Source organism: Amblyomma maculatum, chromosome 1 (assembly GCF_055883805.1).
Source record: "Amblyomma maculatum isolate TAMU_Amacu chromosome 1, ASM5588380v1, whole genome shotgun sequence".
NCBI lineage: Eukaryota > Metazoa > Arthropoda > Arachnida > Ixodida > Ixodidae > Amblyomma > Amblyomma maculatum.
The window spans coordinates 30507001-30516208 of NC_139344.1; positions in this window are offsets into that span (position 1 = coordinate 30507001).

Below are 9208 nucleotides of genomic sequence, written 5' to 3' on the forward strand. Positions count from 1 at the left end.
CCTTGTACATCAGTCCCCCAGAGGTAAACGGACATCAGCTTTCAGAAGTCGAAATCCGATCGGAGACTGAATTGGTTCATGCAATTTCCATGGCCGAGGTGGGCCTGTAAAAACACAAAGGTAAATGTAATTAATGTGGCTGATTCTTTAGATAAGTAAGACTATGCATCATTCAAAAGAAACACACATTTTGTTATAGTTGTTGAAGAGACAAAAGCACCTGACTGAATAAAGTTTGAAGCAACCCAGTGCAAGTTATTTAGAATATGCTTTAATCAGTAAGGCTAACCTATATGATTTTATAGTGTTATCACAAATTGAGGACAATGTAGCAAACTATATGGAAAAGAGAAACATAGGTTCACCCTTGTTGGCAGAAACAGAGGAGTTGGTCATATCAAAAATGCAAATGCAGGAAATGTAGTTGAATCAAGAATGGGCATCAGCAGTATATGTATTATAAAGCCAAGATAATGAAAGGTTGTTAAGCTGATCAACTGCGACGTGATCGTAACGCTTTTATCCGCCAGTTGGCAAAGCGCTGCCAGATTCGAGCTTTCTGCGCTGCTGAGGACAGAGCTTCGCTTTTCTGCTGGTTAGAGGTAAGTGTGAACAGCTGCTGACATAGCGCCTTTACGTTGTCTCGGCTGCAGCTGCTGGAGGTTATCTTCGAGCCACCAGAAACATATGCACTGTTGTGGGTATCGCTGAAGGCGCGGATCTGGCCGCGCTTTATCAAGCTACGGATGACAGCGCTGTAATCACGGAGAATTTGGGCACGTGCAGCAAGCTGTGACGTAGTATTTTTAAATTTCGCCAGCTTTCATTTGTGCGGAATAAAAAGGGCCACGCTAAGACTACCTGAGAGGAAGCCCCTAGGTCAGGTCCTTCGCTGCACTTGAAGCCGCTCTTTATTTCAGTTCAGTTCAGTCGTTCAGTTGTGTCCGACTCTTCGTGACCCTATGGAGCATGTCACGCCACGCTTTCCGGTCTCTCACTATCTTCCTAACATCACATAACTTCATCTGCAGTGCCTCGAGGATGCCATCTAACCATCGCGTTCGCTGCCTACCCCTTCTCCGGCGACCCTCAACCTTTCTCAATATCAAATCTTTCTCCAGCGACTCCTCTCTTCTCATCAGATGACCAAAGTAGCTGAGCTTTAACTTTAGAATTTGACCCTCCAATGAACATTCAGGGTTTATGGTCGACAATATCGACTGATTTGATCTTCTGGCAGTCCAAGGAACTCTCAAGAGTCTTCGCCAGCACCACAATTCAAACGCGTCAATTCTTCGGCGGTCAGCCTCTTTTCACAGTCCAACTCTCGCATCCATACATCACAACCGGAAAGACCATAGCACGAGTTATACGGATTTTGGTTGGCAGACTAATGTCTCTGCTCTTTAGTGGGCGGTCAAGGCTAACCATTGCTCTCTTTCCCAGAAGCAGGCGTCTCCTAATTTCATGGCTGCAGTCTCCTTCCGAGGTAATCTTGGAGCCCAAGAAGAGAAAATCTGTCACAGCTTCCACTTCTTGTCCATTGATGCTCCAGGACTTGATTGGGCAAGACGCCATGATCTTTGTCTTTTTTATGTTCAGTTTAAGCCCAAACTTCTCACTCTCTTATTGTACGCGCATCAGAAGTCTCTTGAGTTAAACTTCACTTTCTGCCATTACAGTAGTATCATCCGCATATCTAAGGTTGTTGATATGTTTTCCAGCAATCTTCACTCCAGCTGAAGACTCGTCCAGACCGGCCTTCCTCATGATGCACTCTGCATATAGGTCAAATAGGCAGGGCGACAATATGCAGCCTTGCCTCACTCCTTTCTCGACCGGAAACCAATCAGTAAGACCATGCCCAGTTCTGACTGTGGCCTCTTGCCCTTCATACAGGTTCCTGAGGAGACAGATGAGGTGAATTGGAACTCCCGTATCTTGGAGAGCTTGCCACAATCTGCTGTGATCTACGCAGTCAAACGCTTTCGCATAATCAATAAAGCAGAAGTAGATGGGTTTCTGGAACTCTCTTGCTTTTTCCATGATCCAGCGAAGGTTGGCAATTTGATCTCTAGTTCCTCTGCCTTTGCGAAAACCAGCTTGCGCTTCCGGAAGCTCCCGATCCACATACTGCTGCAGCCTACCTTGGAGGATTTTCAACATCACCTTGCTAGCATGCGAAATAATCGCGATCGTGCGGTAGTTGGAACAATCTTTGGCACTGCCTTTCTTTGGAATGGGGATGTAAACTGACCTCCTCCAATCCTGTGGCCACTGCAGGGTTGTCCAAATCTTCTGACCTAATTTATGCAGAATGTTAACAGCGTCATGGTTGAGGTTTTGAAGCAACTCAGCTGGAATGCCATCAATTCCGCTAGCTTTGTTGTCAGCAAGGCTGGCTAAGGCCCATTCAACTTTACTCTTCAGGATGCCAGGCTCGAGATTAGTAATCGCATACATCTTATGTTGGGTTTGCACATTCGCGTCCTTCTTGTACAGTTCTTCTGTGTATTCCTGCCACCTCTTCTTTATCTCTGAGGCTTCAGTGAGGTCCTTGCCTCGTTTGTCCTTTATCATGCCCAGCTTAGCACAGAAGCTTCCTTTGATATCTTTGATTGTCTTATACAGAGCTCTTGTGTTCCTTAATTGGCTGTTGTCCTCAACTGCTTGGCACTGTATGTTCAGGAAGGCATTCTTATCTCTCCTTGCTATTTTCTAAAAATCCGCATTGAGAACCTTGTATCTTTCTCTTTCCCCCATAACTTTTGCCATCCTCCTTTCCTCAGCTATTTGCAAAGCCTCTTCAGATAACCAGTTTGCTTTCTTGCATTTCTTTTTCTTTGGAACTACCTTAGTAGCAACTTCTTGTATTATATCACGAACATCAGTCCACATCTTTTCGGGCTATCTGTCTTCTAGATCTAATTCTTGAAATCGATTCCTCACTTCCACAGCATATTCTAATGGAATTTGATCCAGATCATACCTGAAAGGCCTTCTAGTTTTCTGCGTTTTCCTCAATCGAAGCTTAATTTTGGCAGCTCTTTATTTAGGTCTGAGCAATTGAGCGATTTATAAGGTCAAATAATTATAGTTGGCTAATTATACAAATAGACGGATCAAGTTATATAGCCGGTGTCTTACTTACTATCTAACAGCAAATTCAATTGATTTTGTTTGGAAAGAGCGCTTTCATCTTTTCTTTTTTATACTCTCCAGTGGTGTCCACCTCAGCACATATAACCTATACACAGCCGCACTGAGGTCAATGCCCCATAGGGGCATCTCCTTTCCCAGAGCAATATCTCATGACCTAATGCATCGCCGTTTACATATATGCCGCATCGTGGTAGCTTTGCGTCGTTAAAGTGGCGCCACGTGCTGTCACATATCTTGCGACCGAGAGCGCGAAGCACACAAAAGGGGTCAGCCAGTCATATAGTGCGCCCTCTGCCTTTTTCGAAACAACTTAATCATGACGCGACATATCACAATAAAATAACGTTCACCAAACTATGGCTACAACACAATCATCATTGAGGTTGCGGTCAATAACATTGCATCCGCACATTTTTACATGATAGTAGGCCACCGCCGAGCTGTAATAGCTCTCTATATTACCTGCCATGCCTAAAGCGGATTCCAAACTAAAGGGACAACGCTGAAAGTAGATAAAAAATTGAGAGAATTCCGCAAAAAACAAAACCAAAAAACAAGAAAACATGATGTCAAGAGCAGCTATTCACAGTGAAACCGAGGGTGCGTGAATAGCACGACGAAGACGGCGGAAAAAATACGAATTTAGAAAACGAATTAGAAGGTAGGCGCCGAGAAGGAACCGAACATATGCGAAGCGGCGTACAATGAGAAGAAATAAAGTAAACACAAAACCAGGAAAATATGCCTAGAAAATTATGAGGGTGTGATCAAAAACACAAGCGCCGGGACAGCACAAAGAAATGCATTATCAAAAAAAAAAAAAAAAAAAGAATGGCAGCAAAAAGACCAATAGGCGAAAAATAAGAAAAAATAATAAAAAAGAAATAACGGAAAGGTAACGTGAGCAGGGGAGGGAAGAGGCAAAGTATTCATATTTTTGTTTGAGGATGACCAAACAGAGAAGAAGAGGATTGGCAAGTGTGTTTCTGATCCAAGCAGAACTTCAGTCATTTATTTTAGGGGGAAAGAACAGAAGCACAGTGCTGAATTTATTATTGGCTTGAATTAGTAAGAAAGATTGTAGCATTAAAAAATATCAAGGAATAGATGAAAGACACCTAGACACGAAAGGGAAAGCTCTTGGGTTGGCACAGGAAAAAAGCGAAAAACAAATGCTTACAAAAGCTTATTTTAATTTGTAAAAAATGAGAATAAGCACCCAATGGAGATTGGGAACGAGGTGGAGGCATTTTATGCTTAGTTCTGGTATATTATCCGATTATTCCGGTAAGGGGAGGGTTGCGGTCAGCATATCGGAAAGATGCGCCTCAGTGCTCCGCGTAATCCGATCTGTGACGCGTCACCTTCACTCGACCGAAGGAGCCATATCTCAATGTGAAATTCACTACGCTAATGTACTAACTGTGCGATGTAAGCTCAGGAACACTCTCGCCTATTGGCGTCATTCATCTTAGGCCTGTCAGTATTATTCCCCTGCCCATGACTATTCTTGACCCTTCTAAACCGCAGAAGGCCGCATATCCCAAATATTTTTTGATGAGATAATATGGGCAGTTACCGACATTCTAGTGGAAATTAAGAAGAAGAAATGGACATGGGCAGGACATGTAGTGCGAAGAGAGGATAACCGATGGTCGCTGAGGGTAACAAACCGGATTCCAAGGGAAGGAAAGCTAGCAGGGGGCGGCAGAAAGTTAGGTGGGCGGATGAGATTAGGAAGTTCGCAGGGGTCAAGTGGATGCAGCTAGCACAGAACCGGGTTAAGTGAAGAAATATGGGAGAGGCATTCGCCCTGCAGTGGGTACAATCAGGCTGCTGCTGATGATGATGATGATGATGAATATGGGCAGGCGCCAATTCGTTTTTTCCTTCGATCGCATATATCACCGCTCGAGCGCTGTAGACAAACGGGCTCGTGACTGCATGTACAAACACGAGCGAACTTGTCGGCATGTTTGGAGCATAGGCTGCTTTATTAAAAACAGGTTATGGCTGGAGTCGTACGCGACAGAATGAGGAGAAATATTAGCGCATTTGATTCGTTGAGGACGCGATGGTCATTTCGTCTTCCTCATTTATATACTAGGTATGTGATGACACTGTAACGCGAGGATTACAGTTCACAAAGTACATCAAAACATTGCATATTGTCACTTGGCGGTGACAATGCCGTAAGCACAAAAGAACACAGGCTTAGCAGTACTGAAATTAAGTCTTTACTGGGCTGATTTGCTCCCTGAAAATAAGTAAATATCTCAGCGGCGGCGATAGCAGCAAACGTGCTCGCTGGTTGTCGAATGACTAATTCCGGTCACACCCGTCAAGCTCAATTTAAAGGCGGCGAAGAAACATATAGATAAAGCCGCAAACGGTTACTAGCATAACCTGTATATTGTAGAAACAGACAAGTGGCTGGAATACTTTGAGACACATCTCGGTACATCTCGCGCGACAAAGAAAATGATAAAGACTGAGCTACATGTGAGCGAAAAAGAGAGCGAGAGCGACGCGACAAGTCGGCGCGGCGAAAGCGATCATGGATCTCTTCGTCGCTTACTAGGGAAGATACATGCTCGCAAATCGACGGCAACGCGAAACGGCGACGACGCTCTGTGCTGCTGGTATAGTACACCGCAAACTATTTGCATATGCAAGTCACAACAATTGAAAGAATTGAAGTGTTTTGCGATAACATGCAATAAAATGGATTTACACTTGCACTATAAGAGTAGTAACTTGACCTTTCAATTTTTTTTTTTTTTGCGATTATACATTCGTAGAATCCTTGGCCATTCACCATAGTTCGTACAACGCGGAAATTTACGCGAAAATGCACGAACATGATGCAACACTGCAAAACAAAAATGAGAGAGAGAGAGAGAGAGCGTACGAAATGAGCGGCAGTGACGTACGCTTCGCGTTCATGCTGTAGGCTGATATCGTGCATGCAATTCCGAGGAACGAGCGAAATTTTCTATTTCGGCAGGTCGGAGTGACGAGCCAATCGACACATGCATTTCTGTTCGCGCGAAGGCTTCGCGCGATGCGTGCCGCCATCGCGTTCGCGTAAGTTTTCGCGTACATGTAGCTCAGTCAAAGAAGCGCGTTTCGCGACAAGCATGAACAAAAATACAGAATCGATCCGTGCTCTACAAGGCGTTATCATTGAAGATCTGAAAGGTTGGCGGCAATATTTTGCGACGCACAGCACAGCTCGAGTTCTCCAGGCAAGACTAATAACGTCCGTACTTGGCTGCTCACGAACTGTAGTCTGGCGCCTTTGTGCTTTTCATGCTAGGAGGCTAGAGGCAGTGCTCAAAATCAAGGTGTTTGCTTAGGGTAACAGAGGGGGTTAAGAAACTTCACCCGTCGTCGAAGCTACTAAAAGTAGAAAACAAAGACAAACATCACATTACGTACCTTCTTCCGCGCATCAGGCTCGTCATGGTGTTTCCGGTTCAGCCTGCTAAGCTCTCTGCTCCATCCCTCCATTTCTTCGTCTGCGGTTAAGTGTCAGCATACGATTCATTTCTCTCTTCACAATACAACTCAAAATGCATCGTAGCAAAGAGACGCTTACCTGTAATATGAAATATAGTTGCAATGTGGTGTGCCCACTCGGATTTTCTTCGCCTTCCCAAAATCTTCAACATCGTTCTGTCGAAGTTTCCAATGTCCCGCGGTGATGACTTTTGCACTTTGTCTTCTCAGATGATATAGCACTTGTGCTCGTTCTCGTGCTAAAGGAGCACGAACAGAAACGTCGCAGATCAGCATAAAGTCACCGAAGGAGAAAGACGACGGCACGGGCAGCATTACCGTGATCCGCGAGACGAACAACGCGGCATCTTGCTTACTTGAGTGGACGAGGAGGAAGCGGAAGAAAAATAGAAAAAAAGGGGGGGGGGGGCTGTGGACTGCTGGCGGAAACGACATCGACACTGTCAGCGTGCGGATAGTGGGAGAAGGAAGAGGGGAGGAAAGAAGAGAATGCAGATGGTCGCTCGCGTCCCTCTGCCGCCAACGCGGCATCCATCTTGGCCAACTGGTTTTTCGTGGAGAGGGAGGGGGAAATGGCCGCCTTGCACTCCCGGAGACAGGGAAGCCTTCCCCCGGGCTTGTGACAATGGGAGCCGGGCACGGGCACAACAGACTCTATCATGGTCGGATTCGAGAGCGGCGGCGGCGGCTCTACTGGCGACCCAAACAAACTTAGCTAGCGCTGGTGACCTGCGACACATTCGAGAATATTTCCTTCAGGCGCGAACGGAGGTAAAATTTTTGTACTTTAATTATCGTAAGGAGCACGAAAGAATTGTGGAAAAGGCCAAGCTTCGCTTTTGAATACGCAATGCACTGGTATCGGGGTCTTTAAATATCACATCGTGAACGAGCCCTATTTGGAAGGTCTTAATTCTGCTTCTTTTTACTATTGCAATCATGATACATCGCTAAGTAAACAAATCAACATATTTTAGGCAGTTGAAAATAGTTATGCAAGCAAAATGAGAAAGTAAAAATTGATGTTTGTCGGTAACATACACCTGTGTTGCCTTAAATCATTGAGCCGTGCATGCTCAGCCATTTTTTATAAAGCACAAACTCCTACGGTCATTTCGCTTGACTCACTCGATACCTTTATTTAATCACGTGATTTTTCTAATTACTGTCCATTTTACTGCGCGTACATTTCAGGGAATTCTGCCGTTTTCCAGACGAGGGTTCATTTTTGTTCGCGTAACATCCACATACACTCAGCCGTTGAAGAGCAGGGGCATAGGACCAAATTCGACCAAAATTCGAAGACCAAATTCGATGCTTCGTCCTTATGTACACGAAGCACCATAGGTAACTACATGCTGCATTGTCACGTTTTTTCTCATGTTTAGCAGTGGCCTCCGTCACACGATTACGTTTTCGGAGACCAGTTTCACTTTTTGGGCAGCACGTATCTACTATCAGGAGCTTGTAAATTCTGCCGCTGGTATTGCGGTGAGGGGGCGTCACTAAACCTTCGGAATGACAGGTGCACAGCTTAGATATAAGTGAAATTCAGAAACGCCTTTGCAGCACTTGTACGTAAACGTTATGTTATCGCCTGTGGTGCTAGCGCACATTCGTCTTGAACATTTTTCTCACCGTTCGTGATGTACATTTTCTTCTCACAACTGCCGAAAGCTGCTATTCACCATTCTATATGGACTCCTACTTTCAAAGTACCGACGCTTCAATCGATATTGTTATGCGGGAAGTTTCCTGAATTTAACATTTTGGTAAAAGGGGCCTGGTTGTTTTCTTTGACAAAGATTTCGAGGTAAAACTTCGTAGTGTGCGTTTTTAACAATATCAAACAATCGGAATTCAGCGTATAACACCGTGATGTAGAGGCAAACAAATTTGACGAGACAGCAAGGTGAACCGGAGGAAGCACCCTGTTATGATTCAGAGTGGTTGGAACCTACATTCACGGGAGCTCAGAACGATTCCAAAAAGAGTCACAACAGAATTCAACATGCGTGAAAAAAAAGGAAAAAACCTGCACACCGAAACTGATCGCAGTGCACAAGAATGTCATTCAACAACATGGAAGAAATTAAGTCTACACAACAACGGGATGAAAACAGTCTCAACGGTTACAAATATCGATCTTTGCATCATTTACCTATGGTCTACAGTGAGTGAAATAGCCTAGGGCAGTGTGCATAGATGAGAAGGCGTATGCATCGGCTTCTGTATCGATCAAATCAGCAATGATTTAGTGCTGACCTTTAATGACGACGTCATTGACCACCACAGCCTGCAAGGACTGTTAGTGATTTCCGGCGTACTGATTTTTACTTTCTAATCTTAAGCGAATCGTTTCATCTGTAAATTCAAGGAAGTCAATTTTTTGCCGCCTACTTTATCCTGCCTCCGCAGTGCCTACAAGATATGCTGGTATGCAATATTGTAAGCTTTATACTTCATTGAAATCGAAAAGGAAGAGGCTCTTTCCTTCTATCTATCTATCTATCTATCTATCTAT